At 40.0% G+C, this 21,043-nt stretch overlaps 1 long non-coding RNA gene across 3 annotated transcripts in view; it reads left to right on the forward strand.

Moving 5' to 3' along the window:
• The first annotated feature begins 801 nt into the window (after positions 1-801).
• Positions 802-21,043, forward strand: part of LOC107200962 — a 30,423-nt gene continuing 10,181 nt past the window's right edge. For all 3 annotated transcript variants that reach the window (XR_004495912.1, XR_004495916.1, XR_004495914.1), the window contains exons 1-2: positions 802-1,128; positions 10,704-10,882. This is a non-coding gene — a long non-coding RNA (uncharacterized LOC107200962). The remainder of the gene's footprint in view (positions 1,129-10,703; positions 10,883-21,043) is intronic.

The raw sequence follows: 21,043 nt of genomic DNA on the forward strand, positions 1-21,043 counted from the left end.
TTTTGCAGTGGCACAAGTCCAATCTCAAACTAGAATCAATTGCTTTGCCAACGCTGAACACAAAGGATGTTCATTGTTTGCAAACTGAATTTTTCTTAGTGTGTGTACGCAAAACCAATGATGATATTATTAATTTTTTTTCCTTTAGAGAAACCCCTGCAGTGAAAAAACTGCAGCTGATTCTGTGCTTCCCATCCTGGTTTGCAGGAAGGTTTCTTGCTTCACAGTGTGATTTCTTCATAATAGCTGCATGACAACAGTATGCCAATATTTTGAAAAAAACAACATCCAAAGTTATAACATGGTTGCTTATGTTAGCTACTCACTGCTGGGTTTTGTTTTTTTTTTTCCCTTGAGGAAATAAATTTGCTTTTGTTCATATTCCTTTGAGGCTCACCTTGTTATGCACAACCAACCTTTTTCTATGTCTGTTTCTCCATCTATGTATATAAATTTTGACAGGAGTAAAGGGACCTTCCCAGGCCTGTCCCTTCCTGCGACAAGTAACTGCATTGTATTATGCTTAGCATCAACCATCTTAAAAATGAGGAAAGGATTTCTTCCCTTGTTATATTTATGCAATATCTGCCCCAGGGTCACTTTTTTCCCTAAAGCTTATGACCCTTTTTTCTAATATCTAAACATATTTCTGGCTGACTTCTCCCTATTGCTGTGCCAACATTGTTTTTACATTCCTCTTTCCTCCTATCATATACTTTCTCCTTGGTTAATTTGCAGGGAGTAATCACATCCTTTTCCATGTCCTTTGACACTGAGCCAGCATCCGAAAATATAAGGTCATTATGGGGTGGCAAAAACTCACCCAGACATTCATGTTTAAACCAGACACTCATGTTTAATCCACATAGTGAATATGGCATCTGCCTGGAGTCATCCTGACTCTGACTGCAACGTTTTGTCCCTCAGGGACTGGATCCCAACTGGAGGCCAGTGATGCTAATTTTGCGAAGATCTATTTATGAATCCCCTCCTGCATGGCATTGCCTGGGATTCCCTGAAAGAGAAAGCAGCTCCATGGGGGAGAGCACAGGCTCTAAATGATCCATGGAAAACAGTCCCACTTGCTAACAAGAGAGTGAAAGTAACGTAGATGCTGCATTAACTTACGTAAGTATTAAAGCTGCCTCCTTTGCTTATTTGAATCTCGCCTCTTTACACAACACCTCCCAGTTGGCTGCCGTTTCCTCAGAAGTCTTTGCAGCTGACAGACATGTTGTAAATTATTCTGTGGTTTGTGGAGGTGTTCAATATTGGTAATTTAAGCTGCACAGCCTGCTTGTTATTGGTCATGTGGCACAGTTTTTCTTCCCAGACTGAATGAGCTTAGCAGGACAAAATTTTCTGTTGAATCCTCACAGGAAGTTATTTGAAAACTTTCTGCAGAATATGCAGAGTTAAAGATTTGCTGGCTCTTGCACATTTGCTCTGGTATAACATGACCACAGAAATGTGGGTAGAAAGCTTAACGGGGGGCTGTGTATATAGTAGCGCTAATTTGTTTCAGGGCACCCTACAGAAAATTACTTGCAGTATTCCTGAACAATCATGTCAATACATCAACATAAAAACTTCCCTTGACATTTGCTGATATGTATCTCAAGCTGACATGTGTCTCTTCTGAAAATATTTGCTAAATATTTAACCCAGGCCTGTAATGAGAATTTCTTTAGTATGTGTTATATATTCTCATATATTTTCCGATTTCTAGTGTTACAGGATATTCCCTGGTTCTCTTGGTAAGATGTTTCACAGTATCAGTTATGACATTTTTCAAATACAAGAAGCAGCACACATTTTGTGAAGCATTCTGCTTTGCCTCTATTTGCAGATTTTTTTGCCCTGCTTGTTCACTAATTGGCAGCGCTGAGTAATTTGTAATCTGTCTTCCCACTGAACCAGTGAGTGTTCTGTGTGTGTATGCATATGTTTACAAAGTCTTAGGATTCATCTATGTGGTAACTAGAACCAAAGGAAATAACTGCATTCTAATTAATAATATTTTGATTAAGGTCTATTTGTAAACCCTAGTTTTGATGTAATTTAAGCTGATAAAGGAAATCACATTTAGCTGTACTGAAATGGCTCTGAAATCTCTGTCTCATGCTAACTACTGATGAAATGTTAAGGGTGTGATTTACAACTGATTTAATTGGATTGGTTTCATTTACCATCTAAACAAGCCCTTAAATGTTGGAGTGTTTACCACCTGTTGTGACTCCTACCTTACAGAGGTTTTTTTGTTCATGGGCAGGAGCATGTGCATTGTAATGAGTGAGAAAAAGGAGGGCTATAAATGTTCATCTCAGTTTATGCATGCTATTAAGCTTGGCCCTGGAAAAGTGTGAAGATTTTTCTAGAATTTATGATAAATTTTAATATTTTGGTGGTGATTTCTTCTAGCTTCTGGCAACTAGTGCATTTACTTCTCATCACTGGGATAATTAATGCTGAAAAAGGTTTCTTTTTTGTAGTTGTGTTATATAATGCTAGCTGCTCTTCTGCTGTTTCTGTATACATCTGTGTCTTGTAATAGGTTGTGAGCAACTCATAAAAATCCTGAAATATATGAAGATTTTTAAAAAATTTATTTGGGATGTTGGTTTTTTTTTGTGTTGAGTCTTTGCCATAGTCCAAGAGATAGAAGGCAGAAAGGTCTATACTGGAGAAACCCTATGAGACATTTTAGTGTAACTAAAGCAGTCACCCTGCTTTTCTCATAGTCTTCTCTGCACATGTAAAAAGTTGAGTCTTCCTTTGCTAATCTCCTGCAACAGTTCTGTCTTATTTGCCGTACTGCAGAACAGATTGGTCAAAGGAGATGACCCTTGCCTTCCCTCTCCTCAGTCCTGGTGACAGACACTTGGAGTTCTGAATCCAGTTCTGGGCTCCCCAGTGTCCAGCAAAGGTTCATGAGGATGATTAAAGTACTGGAGTATCAGGCATTGGGAGACTCTGTGTAAATATAAAAGACAACTTTTGAAGTATAAAACTTGTTAAATATTGGAACAAGTTGCCTGGAGAGATTGAGGAGCTTCCATCTTTCGAGTTACTCAGAACCTTACTGGACCAGCCTCTCTAGCTGTCCATGCATTGGGCACAGATGTTGTGTTAGACAATCTACAGAGGCCCCTTCAGAACCTCAGCAGTTCCATGAATCCATCATTTTTTGCACTGTTGTCTACTTAAGGTAAATTTGATTGTAGACTCTGGTAGATACATGGTTTTATGGGGAAACTAAACCAAAACAACAACAGCAAAGCAATCAGTTTGTCTGAAGTTAAACTGAGATAGCTGAGGTCACAATACCACCAACAGGTTTGGGGAAATATATGTAAAGAAATGCAGCAATCCAAAAGTAGGAATTCATCCTCCTTTCTCCAAGGCATGTTTGCCCTACCTCTACCATCTACTTACTTCCTTTTTGACAAAGTAACTCATTACTTTGTCACATCTCATTTTTTATGTTCCACCCTGCTCTACATGTTCTGTCTCTGCAAATATAACCAGACCATTAGGTTCACCATTTTCTGCTGGGGCAGCAATCACAGTCAAAATGTCCCACATTAGAGTCTGATTCAAGCAGAAAGCCCTACTGGGACATGAGCTCAGTGGCAAAAGCAATACTCAAGGTTTCAACAGGATTTTCTCACAATCTTGTTGCATTCCTGAGATGCTGAGAAACTGGGTATCTTTAGACACCAAATTCTGTCATCATATTCAGATTTTAACTTCTTTCTCCACTTCTTCCATTTTCCCTGCTACTTAGCCCATGATTCCCTGTGTTCTCTAGGATGCCTTAATCTAATTACCACTTCCTTTATTATTATTTCCCAGAGTTCTTCAGAATCTACATACCACTGCTTAGCTCTTAACCACCTCCTTATTCCATCCAGACTCAAGAAGTAAAAATGGAACATATTATTTGGGTGGAGGTCTCTATTGCTCACATTCTGTCATGAGTGAACATCTCAAATTGCTTCATACATTGGTTTTCACAACATTCTTCTTTAATGGCTTCCAGCACCTCTGTTTTCAAGCTTTAGTGGATTCAAGATGCTAGATTAAATCAGTAAATGGGTCTCTAAGACCCATGTGTTTATTTACATTCATGTACTCCCTCTCATTAAGGTTTGTCATCTTCTTGTACTCAGAATTGTTAGGATTCATCTATAAGATGAAAAGTAACCTTGATCATATCTGCCTACTTTGGACACATTCTCTTTTCTCCCAGTCTAGCCCTCCTCTCCTTTTCCATTCTTCCTAACACTGGATGCATCTGTCATATATTTTCATTTACAATTTATATATATTTTTTTATATAGCTACATAGTTTATAGGTGGTAGTCTTTTTAAAATGCCTTGTCATTTGTTTTTTTCCTCCAGAATGGACTCTCAGAATTTCAGAAAGACAGACACAGCTTTTAGGATGCCAAATCTTTAATTGGATGACCCATTTCTGCCTGCAAGTAATCAAACTTATTCTCTGTACAAGCAGGTACAGAGATACAAACTCTTCTCATACATAGTCTGACAAACTATTAGTAGCACTATTCAGCAGTTTCACTCTTTCTTGATGGTACAGAGGCCATTCAGACAGAAACCAATTCAATTTATAAAAAGGTTAAGAATTCTACTGAAAAATAATCTGTCCATGTCCTCCTAATTCCCAGAACACTGAAGTTTTAAAACTTAATAATAAAATGGTTAATGTGTTAAAATAATAATAATAATTAAAAAAAAAAAAAAAAAAAAAAAAAAAAAAAAAAAAAAAAAAAAAAGAAAATAAAAGAAAATGTACGAGTCTTTTAGGAGCAAGACCTCATTATGTTTGTAAAAGTGTGTGTCCACTGCTGGCTCTAAGACATATTTTTCTCTAAGAGAGTATGTTCACATTTTCATGCTTTAAAAGGTTTCATTACTATTAGATAGGACACTATCTACCTAGCAGTGTTGTCTCGATTTTGTGAGCCTACTGAATCCCAGAATTCTTGGAATGTTCTTCAAGCTGATGAGTAGCTTCTGTCTACAGCAAGAGCTCATAGACTCCCTTCGCTATGAATTTTCTAGACCCATCTGGAAATAAAAACTGTAATAACTCAATCTCTTACTTGGAGCCTAAAAGAAACTTGTTCTGTCAAGGTAATAATGTGTAAGCCTTTGACATGCTTTTTACTTCTTGTCCTTTTTGGCAAGGAGGAGGCAGGAAAATGTGGGGTTTTTTCAGATGTTTCTAGAAACAGCAAAATTTTTCATTTCATTTGGTAGCAGCTAGGATTTCTTCTCCTGAAAGTCATACTGCAGGGAACATTCATTCCCACCAACTTAATTGAAGCCAAATTTGTATTACTTTTTGTGTTAGGTTATGCCACAGAAAGTCATGGGGAGATTTGTATTGTCTTAGAAACATGCAGGTGGAACATGCAGGTATGAAGGCACTGAAAGTAAAACCCAAAGTGGAAACAAATCTTAGTAATAAAGTTCACTGAAATAAATTATAAAGATTTTAGACTTACACAGCAGTTTGCATCAGGATGCTGACAGCAATTAGATCTTGCATACCAATAGCAGATTAATCAACTATTTTTGTCTTTTGGGTGTAAGGTGAAGTGTGCAGAACAGAACTGAAATGCTATAATTCTTGTTAGGACTGAGGTCCCTGGGGAGGGAAGAGCATGATGTGGCATGGTATATGTAGTTAGGTACATTTGGCCCTTCCACAAGCTTCTTTCTGAAATCCCTTTTGGCTTTTAGTTCTCTTCCACAGGCAACTTGTAAACATTTCAGCAGAGATTACATTGTAGTGAATCTCTTGCAAATTAAGTGTGATTTGACCAAGTTAAATTCTGTTTCCAGTATTGGTTTAGATTTAGGACAATTAATTGCAGCAATGATAAAATCAGTGGAAGTTGCATGCAGAATGGGAACACTCTTGCAAAGGAATGAACACTCTTGCAAATAATGGAGGGAATCATTGCCTGGCAAATGTAGCCAGAATTCTTCTGGACTAGAATCTATCCTGAACAATGTACTCAAGTTGCTTAAATCTTAGTAAATCAACACATTCTGAAATTGAAGGGGGATGTGACTGTTTACATCATCTTTGCAGCCAATTCATTGTAACAGACTTCCCTCTGAAAAAAAATATTTTATTTGTCTAAAGGCTTCTCCCTTCCTCAAAACACTTGTAATTCTATTGTTCTTAAAGCTATTTAGTCACTTTAGCAAAATTCACAAGGAAAAATGAATGAGGTCTGCCAATGGAAGAATGAGTTAGCAGAAACTGATCAATAGAGAATGCTTTTCTAAGAAGTATCATTTATCTCATGCTTGTTGTCCTCTGCTAAAAAAAGCCAAACAGCCTACTTAAAATTTCTTTCAAAAGTGAAACAGAAATAACAAAAGCAGCCAATGCTCTCTGGAATGTTCCTGTTTCTTGGTGTCATAATTATAACATTATCTGGGTTTTATTAAATGTTTTTGCAGTGCTGAAATTATCTTAAAAGCACAAACACATACCTGTGAACAGGGTAAATGACATTGCCCAAGGTATATCTATACTTTGTGGGTTTAAATAGGAGGTTAAAGTGAATAGGCAAAATGCTTCTTATGAGCATATGCCTCTTCAGATGTCAGTATGGTTGCTGATGAATCTTCTGTTGGTATCTTCGCTAAAAATTGTTCCACTGCCAAGTTACACAGAAACATGAAGTCCTACACATGAGATGCAAAAAAATAAAAAAAAAGTTTAGGGATTTTTTTGGAATTTGGGTTGCTTTTGTTAGTTGGAGGTTGTTTTATTTTTGGGTGTTTGAGTTTATTTTGTTTTTTAATGCGGGATAATTTCTGCCGATTCAGTGAGGTTGTTGATCTGGGTTGATGGTGTTGGGAATCTATGAAAAACCCTTCTGATGGCTCTGCTTCTTTCCTTTGTCCCTTCAACTAAGTTACTCATGCCTCTGTCTTGTGAGGGCATTTACAGTTAAAGTCTTTCAGGCTTGGAATTTGGCACACTAGACTCCTGTCCACTTGCATATGGGAAAGAGTAATGAGCTGCCTCTAATACAAGGTGGTCTTCAGACTTTTTAAGGTCTACAAAACAAACCTAAATTGCTTGTTAATTTGAGGGAAGCTGTGATGGCAAGGCTGTCTGCAATTTTACTGTTGCTTTTAGTAGGGCTGGTTGTGGCCAGGTAAAGAAACATTGCTCCTTCAGGAACATATTTAAATGATCTGCTCCTTTTTAGAAGCTGCCAGTTGCATAGTCAGTCTTGTGTTTCATGCACATCTAAATGCTTCATTGACTCGTGCCAAGAGATGGAAACTAGCCTGCTTGTTTTAATACATTCCTGATGATTTTGATGGAAAATCTAAATGTGTGAAGAACACAAGATCCTGCCCACTAGCAGCCAAAAGGATACCATTTCACATTTGTTACTCTTGGGAATCAAGGGAAAAAACAAACAAACAAAAAAACCCCAAATAAACAAACCCCAAACCTAACAAAGCAGTAAGAAAAAGCTCTTGAAATTAGAAAGAAACCAAGGAGGAAAAGCTGCAATTAATGTGAGAAGAATGCATCAGAGACATCTTCCAGTCTTATAGAATCACAGAGCAGCCCAGGCTGGAAGGGGCTTGGAAAGTCCTTTTGTCCAGCCTTTCATGGAAGAGGGATGATAAGATTATCCAGTACCCTGTTTAATCATCTCACACATCAAAGTTTTCTGGTTCCCCATACCCTGTAAGGGGGAGAGCTGTGTAGTGCTTCCTAGCCTGCTTCATCAGATTGTTGTGTCTGTGGCTTTTGATTTGGTAGTTATTCTTTTTTTATTGCATGTTTTTATATTAGACGCTCAGCTTTCCTTTGTAATTAGACATCGTGATTATAGTACCCTTTTATATTACACTGGAGTGTGCCTTTAATGCAGAAATCAAATAAACAAAACACTTAAAATACAGAAAAAAAATTTGCAACAGTAATACTTGGGTCCGAAGGAGCAAAGAATCGGGAAAAACCAAGTTGTAGTTATTGCTTTTGGCTTCAGCAACACAGTTCATATTTTTTATTATCCTTCAAATTAGGTTTATTCATTTATTACAATTCAGTGAATGAATTAAGTATAAAACCAATCCAGATTTTTAAAGACAGACATGTGTTGTAGTTAAACACAACATTTTTGTTATTCAGATGCTGAAAAACATTTTTCTTCTTAGTGTGTTTTCTGAGGAAAGGGTTATGTGGGGTGAGGAGAGAACACACAGGGCAGAAGAATAAGTAGTAGAGTATTTAATAGCACAGAACAGGGCCGTGCTGTTCCTCTGTGGCAGCATCCACACAGTGATCAGGAGTCTAACGCCTTCCCTTTATCTAAGGAACAACACATTTATTCCACGTGGTCCCATCTGGGAGTTTGTTTCAGAACAGTATTACCTTCCCCAAGATAAGAATCTCTGCTTGTGAAATTATTTTGGAAAAAGGCCATCTGCTAGGGAAAATAACAATAATAAAAAAAATGAATCCATGATTCAGATAATAAAACTTTGATTACTGCTCTCTTAGGAGGATGGATGAGGAAGCAACGGTCCAAGGAGCTGTCCCTGGAACATGTTTTAGAACAAGCTGTTGGGATTGATTGTAATGTCATGCAGAGGCTTGTTGTGTGAGGTACACCACTCAGTTGGCTCCCAGGGAATGAATCAGGTCTCCTTCACCAGCCTTGGCTCCAAGTGGTTCCTGAATGGGGTGAGTGGTGAGGAAAGAGATTCCTTCCTGATACAAACACAATCAGCACTTGGTGCCATCGAGTGGGTGGGATAATAGAGTGTAATAGAACTGCCGTGAGGAGGCAAGTCCTCAGCTGTTTGCTGTACCCAGGATGGTTGAAACTGAAATGGTTTTACAGTAGTTTGGTAGCTGACACATCAGTGCCTCAACAGAAGCAGTAGTGCAGAGATGGCATCTTATCAGTCAGATATTAGTCACATCCTCTACAAGATCTCTGATCCCATTCAGCAGAGAATTCTAACAGAAGATTTCAGTCCAAGGAACACTAAAAATTGAGTGAACGCTCATGTTTACATTATTTTAAAAACTGGTTTGATTCTCCCAGTTTCTTAAACAAGTATAAATCAGGAATATCTTCTGAAGAGACTGCATTCCAGATGGAGGTTAGCAAATGAAAGAAATCCTCTACTTTGTTGGAGACCTGGGTGGAGGAGGACAACCATCCTTATAAGTGCTGTGTTTGAAAGTGCACAGAAGATAAGATACCCCAGCTGTGTTAAAACAAGCCATTTCCATCTCACACATACACCCTGCAATTCTACTTTTTAATTTCTAGGCAATCACACTGCTGGAATCTTTTCCAGCCATTGAGTAAAATATATGTTTGTCTTGCAATTATGTAAATAAGGTAAGTGGTTAAGATTTAGATCTAGAATAATAATGTTAACATCATTGTCCCTTCAATAAACAGCAAGCAAGCTTTAGATGTAATGTTGTTTTTGCTCTGTATGTTCCATGCCACAGAAAAACACAGGCAGGCGCAGAGATGATGGGGTATTCTTACTGTATTTAAAACAATATTTAGCAGTGTAGCTCCTATTGCCTGTTACATGTGTTTGAAGGAAAGCCCTGCTTCATCAATGGGAATGTGTCAGAATTTTGTAATAAAGCATGCTGTGTAATATATTTAAACACAGCCCAAATTAATTAAAGTGTAGTGGACGTGAAAGATACATACTCAATGTGACATTTCAAATAGGGAGAAAATATGATAATGAGCTATTTCCATGTGTTGCCATCCTTCTGGTTAAATAATACTTCTGTTTTCAATGAAGCCACTGAGCAATAACATTCATTTTTGGAGTTCCACAGCGGTTAGAACTGATTGTATACAGGCTGTAATCATTATCCTAATTCTGCCCAGGAAACCCTCTCTCCCCACCATGGAGAAATTTGGAATAAAAAGTCTCGTTCCAGGAAAAAGAATTTCCAAATAATCCTGGGCACCAGATCAAAATATGAGCTCCAAATCCGTTCCTTTTTCTTAATAAGAATCAGCACTTTGAAAAATGCTGCTCTGCAAGGAAATAATTGCATTAGTCAGCCTCTTGGCACTGGCGTGGGCTGCAGCCTTCTCTTAAAATGAGGCCCAGCCTCACCCTGCGGTGCATCCAAATCCCCCAAAGGTGCAAATAGCCCCAAGACCTTTGCTTTGTTCTTACAGGCAGAAAACTGAAAGGGACAAAAGGAGAGAAAATGACCTGGAAACACAGCCTGTCTAATGCTGAGGCAGCCTTGGGTAAGACAGGCATCCTTTTGTGTGCTGAGGAGTAGAAACCAAAATAGGAACTGGAAATAAGGGGTTAGTGTTTCCATGCTATCCTTTCGTTCTGAGGGATCTGATCACGCAGATGCAGGGCTTTTAGCTAACTGCCCAAAGGACTGGTGATATGTGATTATGTATTTGCCTCTTGATAGGATTATAGTGCTTATGATCAGGTCAGCTCCAATGCCCAGGCCCTGACAAGTGCTAGCAAGATTACTTTGATTGCTCTGTGCTGGAGAGATCTTACATTTAGTCCAGAGAGTAAGCCTATGTGTGTCCTTCACTTGAAGGATTTTTAGAATCACAACAAAATATTCCTTTTTATTAAGGCTCTGGTTATCTGATTTTCAACAGTGAAAAGGCTGCACATCATTGGTGAGGGATGAAAGACAAACAGGAAGCATTATTGGATATCAAAAGCGCAAAGCTGCCGCCTTGATCTACAGGAACAGAAGCAAGACTTGCCTGGGAGTGAGACATTAACCCTCCAAGAAACCATCTAAACTGACTAACACCCTGGAATTCACTGGAAGGTAGGTGTTGAAGTGTTTTTCACATGCCTGTTTTGTCCTTACATTGCTCAAACTTGTCTATTTGAGTCCTCCACATCACCACCACCAGAACTACCTCCTTTCCAGCTGCTCTTCAAATAGACCAGTTGGAAGTAATGTAGTGGAGCCTGTAGTGTAAACTATTAAGATTAGCCTGGAACAGAATGGACAACACATTCCTTTGTTGAAAGACTAACAAGAAACAGATCTATTTCCTGATACGTAGGAAGACTACTTTATCTCCAAGATAGTTGTATGCAAAACTTTGCAAGCTAGCTCTGATGAGTTGCATTAATTACCCGTGAACCGCGTCCCTCGGTGAGGTTGATGAACAGGGCAGGCAGTCAGTGCCCACCCCCAATCCCCCTGCTAATTGCTTTGTTGGCAGTGCATTTCAGGTGCTCTATATTCCTCCCTCTTTGGGCTAATACTGTACCAATTGTTTTCTCCTATTCAGCTAAAGAACCAGAAGCAAATGCTCCTTTGTTGGCTGCTATTGACTTAATGGGAAAACACTATGCAGATGTAGCTTTCAGTCATCATCTGAATATAGCAGAGGAGGAAGGTACTTTATTTAACCTGCTCATGTTAAGACTAAAGACAGGAATGTGCATGTGTCAGTAGGGAAAGCATGTGACCTCACTAAGCCAAATCAGAGCTTGCCAGAGCCCTCACCACCTGGTAGAGTCATGGATGGAGTCAGACTTTTTGTGTTCAATCACGATCATGTGCTCTGGGCATTAAGTACCAGACTGTGCTGGGTTTTTCTACATTTATCTTTAGTTCTTCTGCTGCTGGAGTGTTCTAGTATTGTGGTCTCAGGTGTTACAAGGTGCCTGAACAAAGAACCTGCCTGCCTTGAAGATGGTTGCTTCAGGAAGAAACACAATGGATAAAGTTCAGACCAATCGGATCTAAGTGAGCCTCACTGCACTGATGTGCACCTGTTTACCCAGCAAACAGCCAGAGGGGTAGGAATGCTGCTGGAAAAGGGATTGTTATGGGATGTCTTCTCCTGAAGAAGGCAAGGTTATCCTCAGGTAAAATACACATGCTGTGTGTTTGGGACAAGTGTGGGTTAATGAGCCAATAGTAAACATAATATCTTCTGTCACCAAAGAAGGAGTAAGTCAGGAAGAATTTGTAAATTGGCAGAGGCATTACAGATGTCAATGTGAGATGTTTATGGCATTAAGGGTGAGAAAGTTTAGTCCTGGTCTGAAATTTTCCACCAAGGTGTTTTTTCTAAAGGGGAGATTATGCAGCATTTTTAAAGGAACAGAGTTTTGTATGAGACTCTCATCCTCACATTCAGAGTGCATTCAGTGTGATAAGGGCATGTGTGTACCTGTCTTTCCCAGTCTTCTCTTGCTTCCCAGTACCTGGGCTATAAATCTGAGATTTAAGGGATGCATGCCCCTTTGCCTACTGCAGATCAGACACTGACAATTCACTACAGCATTTTCTGTATGTTTGTCTTCGTGAAGAGGAGCTACACTGTCTCAGGCTGAATGACAGTTGGCCCTCTGGTCTTGATAGTTCAGAGATTTCTATTCTTTATCAAACACCAAATAGAAAAAAACAAACAAACAACTTTTTATGGAGTATTGGGGAAACTAGACTTGCTTCTGATCAATGCAGTTATCCAGGCAGAGGGATGGTGGGAGCTGATTGAACAGCAAGAAGATAGTGGGTTGCAAGGCAATCCCAAGAAAGTTGTTTGATGCAGCAAAGGAGAGAGAACTGGTGGAATGATGCATGGAGGGAGTAGCATCCAAGAGCAGATATAACATATCAGGTAGCAGTGTTACTTGGAGGAAGAACAGAAGTGCCAGCTCCACAGACCAACAGCTCAGACAAATTAAGGAAACTAGCTCAGGAGAGGTTTAGACAGAAGCAACCCAGTTGTCTGGCATTATGTTCCCAGAGTGTCCAAGAATGGCACTGAATTGAATAAGGCCCGTGGGAGCACAGAAGGCAACTGTTGATAAAAACCTGTGTGAGAGAGAGAGACAAGGATCCAGGCAGAGCTGCTGGTTTCAGAAAAGGGAGGACTGAAGAGGGCTGCAAGGGCAGCTGTTGATTTGGAACATTCCAAACATGGGGTAGGATCTAGAGACTGTGAGGAGAGCATAAAATGGGTGAGACTGTAAGGAAATAAATCTAGTTGGGAGGGGAATGGGAATAAATAGCGTGGGACCTCTGGTAAGCAAGGGAGTGAGAGGACATGATATCTAGAGAACAGGCAGAAAAGAGACAGAAGGAGGGGGATTGCCTTTCTAATTATGGGTATCTGTAACTTTCCTGAGATATAATGGGCAGAGGATGACTAACAAATGGCTGAGTCACAGAAACCATGTGACTGAGATTCTAAATTCATCTGCTACAGGGCTCGAATATTCACACAAAACTTAGAAATTTTCCTATAATTCTATTCTGGTGCAGGTGATCCTAAACCTCCTATACCAAAAAAGCTTTCCAACTGCTATTTGGAAACATCTATCTCAGCAAATTGGTCAATATTCATGTTGGCAGGCAAGTATATTACCTTATTTCTCCATTCTTGGTGGAGAAAGCCACTTTTGGCCAACTTAAAAATTGTCCATTTTTATCCATAGCACCTTCTGCAGGGAGCTTTATATGGAAGGTTGTTTGAGCCTTCACCATAGCAATTTGGTAAATGATGTTATTTAGAGTCAGAATAGTGTTTCTGCCAGCCTTTGTAAGACAGTTTATTACCACTGTCTACTACCTGTAGGATTTTCAAATACTTGAAGTTTCATGAAATAAGGAGAATGTGTGTCTTCTGTTTCAAGGTGCTGACTATGGAGGTCTTTATTTCATGCAACATTAATGCTGGCAAAAATTGGTAGATCCATCAAAAGAAGTTACTCATGCCTTCCACTTACCCTCCTCCTTCCGTGTGCCTTAGATTCAGGAACTAATGTAGGTTAAAATTACCTGTTGTCCTGGCCATCATCTGATTAATCAGGTACAATCATAGTTGTCTGAATTATTTCAGGTAATATGTCTAGGGTAAAGACATAAATGTGAAGATCCACCTCCCTGCCCCTCACCCCACTGCTAAAGAATGGGATAATTTCTTTTCCTGATAGCAATTACTGAAGAAATACAATCTGATGGAAATCAGGATTAATGTCCCTCCCCAGCTGAGCTGGAGTTTGTGTGCACAGTTAGGGAGACTGGGACAGCAGTGAGCTTTTGTGAGTACTGTTACATTTATGAAATTTCCCTTCTTTTGTCTGAGCAATCTCTAGTTTACTTGAGAGGGTGAGTCAACTCACCTCTTCCTTACCTTTTTGTTACGGGGAAAGAGCAAGAAAACAGGCAAGCTGGTTACTGAGGGCAAATCTAGAGCAAGCAGGCTTTTATCCTCAGGTCTGGGACATTAGTCACATGCAAATTGGTAATGATAAATCAGTGCCACCTGGCTCACAAAGCTGCCTAGGAAATCACCAAATGAAAACATGATTTTTAAAAGTACATAACAAATCCCTCTCAGCATAAAGAAACCGTCTTGACTTCCATGTCTAGCAACATTTTTCAGAGCAGGAGCTGGACTTTTCCACAAGGTTCCCCTGGAAGTTCCAAGGAGTTTCCTTACTCCTAGTCCTTCATTAGTACTCTTCCATCCCTTTTTCCTTATAACCAGAGTGTCTCAGCATCTGCTGCTTTATGAAACAGCAGAGAGGAGGTGGTTCTGACTGTTTCTTTGTGAAAAGTTTCACTGCCACAATTCCCTGGATGGTACACAGTGCTCTGAGCTTCTGCCTGCACAGTAACTGGTTTTAAACATTTCTGTTTAATCAAGAGTGAAGTAAATGTCAGAGATTCAATGTTCTAGATCAGCAGTTTCCAACACTGATACATCTTAATCAAGCAATTAGGTGCCTATTTTTTTGTTATTGTTTGGTGTTTGCCAAGCTGGAGAAGGGAACAGATTTGCTGCTTTGCTCTGATGACTGCTAGCAGCAGTGTTTGTTGTTAACAGAGACGTGTACACCTAACCACCAGTTGGCAGGTGTTAACACTTTGTTACTCGCTATTCCCACATGCTGGGGATTGTGGGAAAGCTGTCAAGCTCTCTGTCTTGTGTAACACTCAGCTTTTACAATAACAACAACAACATCAACAAGCTCTGAACAAATTCAGAAGCTCTGTAGGAATGCAGTGATGCAGCACTAGCAAGGGAAACAATAGGATGGATTCTCCTGGCTTTGATGGGAGCTAATATGAGGCTTTGTGGAAAGTTTGAGATATTTCCTTATCTTGGCTTGGAAGCAGGTAGATGGAGGCTGAGTGCTTTTTCTTTCTCTTTCTTTTTTAATTGGTGATGTGGTCTGATGTTTAGAGGAAACCAAGATTGCACTGTGTGTGCCCCAACATTTCTAGTCTGCCACTGACATTTGTACTTGTCTGTATTCAGGAAAGAAAGCAAATAATACAGCATATAAACAGAGAAAATAGCACATAAATTGATAGGAATGCTTTACTTTATTTTCCTTTCTTTTTGGGTTTGGGTTTTTTTGGGGTTTTTGTTTTTTTGTTTTGTTTTGTTTCTTTTTTTGGTGGGGGGTGTGACTGGCAAGCGAGAAATGAGAACTTTTTTTAGTATAGTACAACCCTTCTGGCAAGCTCAGATGTGCCAAGAAGAGAAGGCCCTCTGTGAGCCTTAAGTACTTAAGAATTATTAAAATACTTCTTTTTCTCTTTTGCTTGCTGTCATCCAGGTGCTTAAATACAGTCTGCCTTTGCAGCCACAAAGTCATGGTTTTACAGTTGAGTAATCCAAATAATTGATTTATTACTGAAGAAGCGAGGTTTGATGGATTTTGATTTACGTGAAGACAGTAAAGAAGAAGGAGTGGGAGGTGCAAGGCAGCTGCAGAGTGGAGTACAAGGCAGAAACTCAAAAGAGCAAGTGGGCCGAGCAGTGCAATGGATTAGATGAGCAACCAGTTAATATGGCTGATTTTAATAGAGCTGCAATGCCTAATTGCAGCCTTTCCTCCCAAACAGCATAAAACACATCACTTCTTCAACCTGCAGAATTATGCTCTGTGTAAGGAGGGGTTTCATGCATTTACTTTTTGATGAGAGTGCTTCAGATGAAGGGGGCATGATCAAAGGAGTGATCATGGGTTTTCTACCTGGGCTGCCTTTTGAGCACAGTTCCAAGTTTGGGGTCGTTCTCCAGTTCATCTTGCATCCAAACTGAACACTCCTTGCACTGTAGATGGGCTGGCTTCAGGATAGGGCATTTCTTGAGATACACCCATGCTGACTTGAATCTGCCAATGCCTGTCCTGTCAAGCATGAAGAAATGTTCCCTGACAGGTGGGTGGGCCAAACTCTTTCCTGGAAAGGTTCCTACTGCATGACAAGGAGGTTCCAAGGGATATGGAGAAGGTTGAGCAGCAGGTTCTTAACAATGCAGTTACACAGTCATATTTTAGTCGCTTGCCCCCAGGTCTGTGTTGACATGGCCCTGAAGACAGTGACTTTTAAGTTATTTTTATTTCTGCAATACAAGTTTGAGGATAATCAAAAGTTTGGAGCTTAATGAGCTGGGATGTGCAAGACAGCTGTAGAATCTAATGGATGGAATTCCCTGGGCTGTGTTTTGCATTGGGTAGGATTCCAGTGGTCTCTCCCAAATTTACAGGTCCCCGAATCACTGCAGAAAGAAGGCTTTTTAAAATAGAATTAACGTTATTTTCTTAACATGAAAATCATCCTTGTACCTGTGCACTGCTTTAAAAAGCCTTCCTGCTTGCAGAGCCACCTCCTGCAAGCTGGTTCTGAAAGATCTGTCTGCCAGACTTGAGGGTGAGAGGGAGGTAGTGGCTTGCATACATCTCCGAGTTCTATTTCCTATCTTCAGACTTCTCTTAAAAATTTATTTGCTCTTGTTTGGCCACAGGAAACAAGTCGGGGGAGTCACTAACTTTGGTAAGATCAATATATAGATCAAATATTGATAAACATATATTTTGTGTGGGCACGGTGCAGAATTTGTTCCTGCGCATATTAAAAGGATACTTTTGTCTTTTAAAAACCCTAGAGAGAGAAATCATGTTGCTTAGGGAGATCATGGGGAAAGTGAGAGAAGATTGATCATTTCACGAATGGGATTCATAAGGTGGGTTTGACTTCCACCATGCACCCTCTATTAATTAAGTAGTTTGTGCACTATTTGTCTTTTTTTCACTGGGGATATGTAATGTGATATCTAGCTTTTTCAAGGTTTGCTTTTGAGGTGCTTAGATGAAAAATAAGTGATTTGGGGCAATGAAATTGTAGATTTGATTTGAGAGTATGGCTACAGGCTGACAAAAGGCCAAGTTTACGGGCAATAAGAATGCTCTTTCTTGAGACTGGAATTCTGTCCTCCCACCTGAAGGCCAGGCACAGCTGTGAGCACAGTCCCATCCACTGGCACTGGAAAAAATGAGTCATCCCATTTACATGATGGCTAATGGCATTTCACTCTGGTGTGCAACAGGTTGGAAAAGGTGCTTGCAATTCCCTTCGTGTTGCTCTCTTGCGGGCTGAGATCTCCCTGAAACATGGCAGTGGCTTTGCTGTGGTCATACACTCTCCTCTGCAGTTGCTATTTTCTGCTTGTACTGCAGAGGTGCCTGGAGGACGTGGACAGGTTTGGGCTGTAGGCATACCCAGGAGTTAGTTCCTCCCTAAGGATGAGAACTGTTGTGCTGCTCCTGCAGACATGAGACCTATCACTTAAACTGCTTGCTTATGTGAATTATCTGAAGGACTACAGCTGAGCCTCATGGCTTCTCAGCACCTTAGCTGTCCTAGTTTGAGCAAAGTCATCAGCATTTTGCAAGGGGATTCATGTTTAATTAAGATTTTTTGATCTCCATAAGAGAAACAAGGAAAAAAAGGTTTCCTGAACTTCTGGCAGGATTTCTGCACTTTTTTTTTTCCCTTCTTTAGCAACTTCATTTGTTTCTCTTTTTCCTTCTTCTTTTTCCCACCCCACCCAGACTTAAACAGTGCCGGGAAATTCTGTACTTACCCAGCTGTACTGTCTGAGGAAAGCCAAGTTGGTTTTTTTCCATGCATCAAAATTATAATAGTTTGAAATTACTTATTAACTCTCTGAGTTTCCCAGAGAGAAGACATCATATATTTAACTGATATGCCCCTTGTACTTAGACAAAAGGCCAAAGGTTAGGGCAAGTGGATACACATGACAACTTTATTCAAGTCCTTAAGGATTTCCCATTTACTAAGTCACAGTTTCATTCTTTTTTTTTTTTTTTTTTTTTTTTTTTTTAAGTGAAAATAATTAACATGGCTCAAGTAAAATGGGTTAGTTTATTTCCATTGCAGGTCTCTTCTTGGTGCAAACTCCTCAGTCTGTGGACAAAAAAGATATAGTTGTTACTCAGATGGCTATCTTGCCTCAAAACAAGATGGCTTGTTTTGATGGCTGATCAAAACATCCAGTGATCACCTCAAATAGCTCACCTCAAACTGGGTCATTGCTTGAGAACACCTATTGTGAAATATATTTAGAACAAGTTGATTTATATGTTAGCAAGAGGATCAAATAAACATTTCCTTGTGTCTAACCACTGCTGCTGTGTTGATGACAAAAACGTGTTATGGATGTTTCTGTCACTTCATAGCAGTGTGACTTTTTTCTCACTACTATTACATGAAGTTCCAAAACACTGCAGTTCTGTGGGTTAGCACTCCTTTGCCCTGCTAGGAACAGAAAAAAAAGTTTGTTTGGACTGGCAGGAAACACTGTTATTTAATTTACTGTGCACATTGGTGGGCACTTTATATGTTGTGGGCTATGGCGAGTGATCATTCCCTGCATAATCCTGCAGCATTCACAAGCGTTCATACCCACATCAGGATGGTGAAACCTTTATCAATAACAACATTGTGACCTATAACTCAGTATTATTGTGTCTGGAGTTTCCAAAATGTCTGGGGAATGCTCAAGCAACAAAAAATGGTGCACCAAAATAGAATTCTGCATGAGAAAGCCTCCAGGCTGCAATAATATTTCCTCAGCCGCCCTCACTGTTGGGCCCTTCCTGGCAGAGCTGGACCACGTCCACAGGTCATGTTGACTTTGTCTGGATTGATGGTGTTTCAGCAGCTGTCCCCTGCTGCTTCCAGGAAGCCAGGTTTGGAGCCATTAGGTGAAACAGCCCTGTAAGATTAAGAACATGTGCCAGTGCCTGGCATGAGCAGGTTTTATGTCTGAAAGAACAGCATCCAGGGACACACATTGTGCCCATACCCGTGTCTGTGTGTGTCACACAACTCCATAGGAAGAAACGTGGGATCTGGGGGAAAATCTGGGGCAAGTAGGTCTCTAGCTCCCTTGCTCTTCTGACCCCACAGAGATCTCCAGCTGATGTGGTGATTAGCTTCCAAACCATTGCCCAGCTGTTGCCCCATGACTGTATGGGTTCTTTGCTGGAATGAGATCTGTGCCCACCCTTGAGACTCTGGTGGCACAAAAGCTGTGCTGCCTAATGCACTGCTTGCTATGCTGTGTAGGTTTCAGGAAAGTATCAGAAAAGAAATGGAAAAGGGGTCTGAATTTCCCCAGAACAGGCAAATAAATGAAACCTGCTGAGCCTACAATAATACCTAATAAACCTCTCCCTTTCTCCTGTGTTTGTTTATATCTCACCTGCACTTCACTGCCAGACTGGTGGGACTTGGAGCTAGAAAACAGTTTTTCAAGCAGCAAGTTTGATCTGTAGGGCCTGGGGAGTCAAGGAGTGGTCTTCTCTCATCCAAAGGTCACTTCTTGAGTACAGATGTTTCACAGACCTTTGCTTTGATACAAATTAATTATGTGGATTTCTGAATAGTTGGATCCTAAGTGGCAAATACTTGGATCCAGGTGGTAACTGGTACAGATAGCAGAAAGTGAAAAGCAACTGTGCTGCTTTTTTTTTTCCTTGGGAACTTAAAAATTCCAATCTTGCTGCATTAAACTAAGTCATGCAGAAATGCTCCAGCTGTTCTTTGCACTGTGGAAGCCAAATTCAGCATTTTGATGGGTTTTTTTCCTTTGTTTTTGAGAGACCAGTTGTGAAACTATTTGATATCTTAGGCAACAAAATCGTACCTGTACTCTCCTTCCACTTATTTGGGTTTTCCTAGTTATTTTATTTAAGGTGGACTCCTTACAAGTAATTGTGTTCACTAGGAGGTAAACTGATCAGCCTTCTTTGCAAGCTGGAATGTCCAGTAGCACTGACAGACTTCTAGTCTTTTAGACTCCCTCTTCTTCTTTTTTACTGAATACTCTGATGGCAGCTGAACTCACAAAAATTTTGGTCAAAAGCAGTAGAACACACCAGCAAATAATTCCTGTGGTATGCGTTCTGTTTCTAGTAAGAGCTTTGTTTGGTACAAAGTGTGGTGAACCCTTCTCAGCTCACTCCATTTGCAGGAAGAGGCAACCCTTATTTAAATAATCCTAAGGGAGAATCCATCGAAGTATTTTTTTTATTATTATTTTGAAAATTAGATGTGTCCTACATTTCCTATCAATTTCCAGCTGCGAGAGTTCTCTGAAAGGTAGATTATATTCATCATGGTGTTTTAATGAAGGCTTTTGTGTCTGCTTAACAGTGAGTTTCCTGCCCCTCACTTCCTTCTCAGGACATTCATAAACAGCAACATTGAGTTTGGGAACACTTACCCCATAGAATTGGTGCCTAGAGCAATGTTTATGCTGTGGTTTCTGGATGCACAATCAGGAGAAGAGTACATGCTGTACGGAGCAGCTTGTACCCGAGCAGATCCAAGGATTGACCTAGACACTGGTAACCCCATGCTTACATGCCACATGGCTAGTCCCCTATCCCTCTAGTAGGCATGGACTTTCAGTGCTCAGCTCCTGCTGGTTTAATGGAGAAGAAAATTATCTGTGTGCGTTATCAAATTATGTAGAGTCCTTTCCACAGGGCTTGTAATTTCAAAGTCATTCCTCTTGTTTCAGTGAAGCTATTTGAGGATTTTCAGGGTTAATAATAATTTTAATCTAAGCCTTTTTAACTTAAAAGTTAGTCAGCTCTCATAAGGCTCTAGCCAGGTGACTGGTGAAGGTCACAG

Source organism: Parus major, chromosome 2 (assembly GCF_001522545.3).
Source record: "Parus major isolate Abel chromosome 2, Parus_major1.1, whole genome shotgun sequence".
NCBI classification, from domain to species: domain Eukaryota; kingdom Metazoa; phylum Chordata; class Aves; order Passeriformes; family Paridae; genus Parus; species Parus major.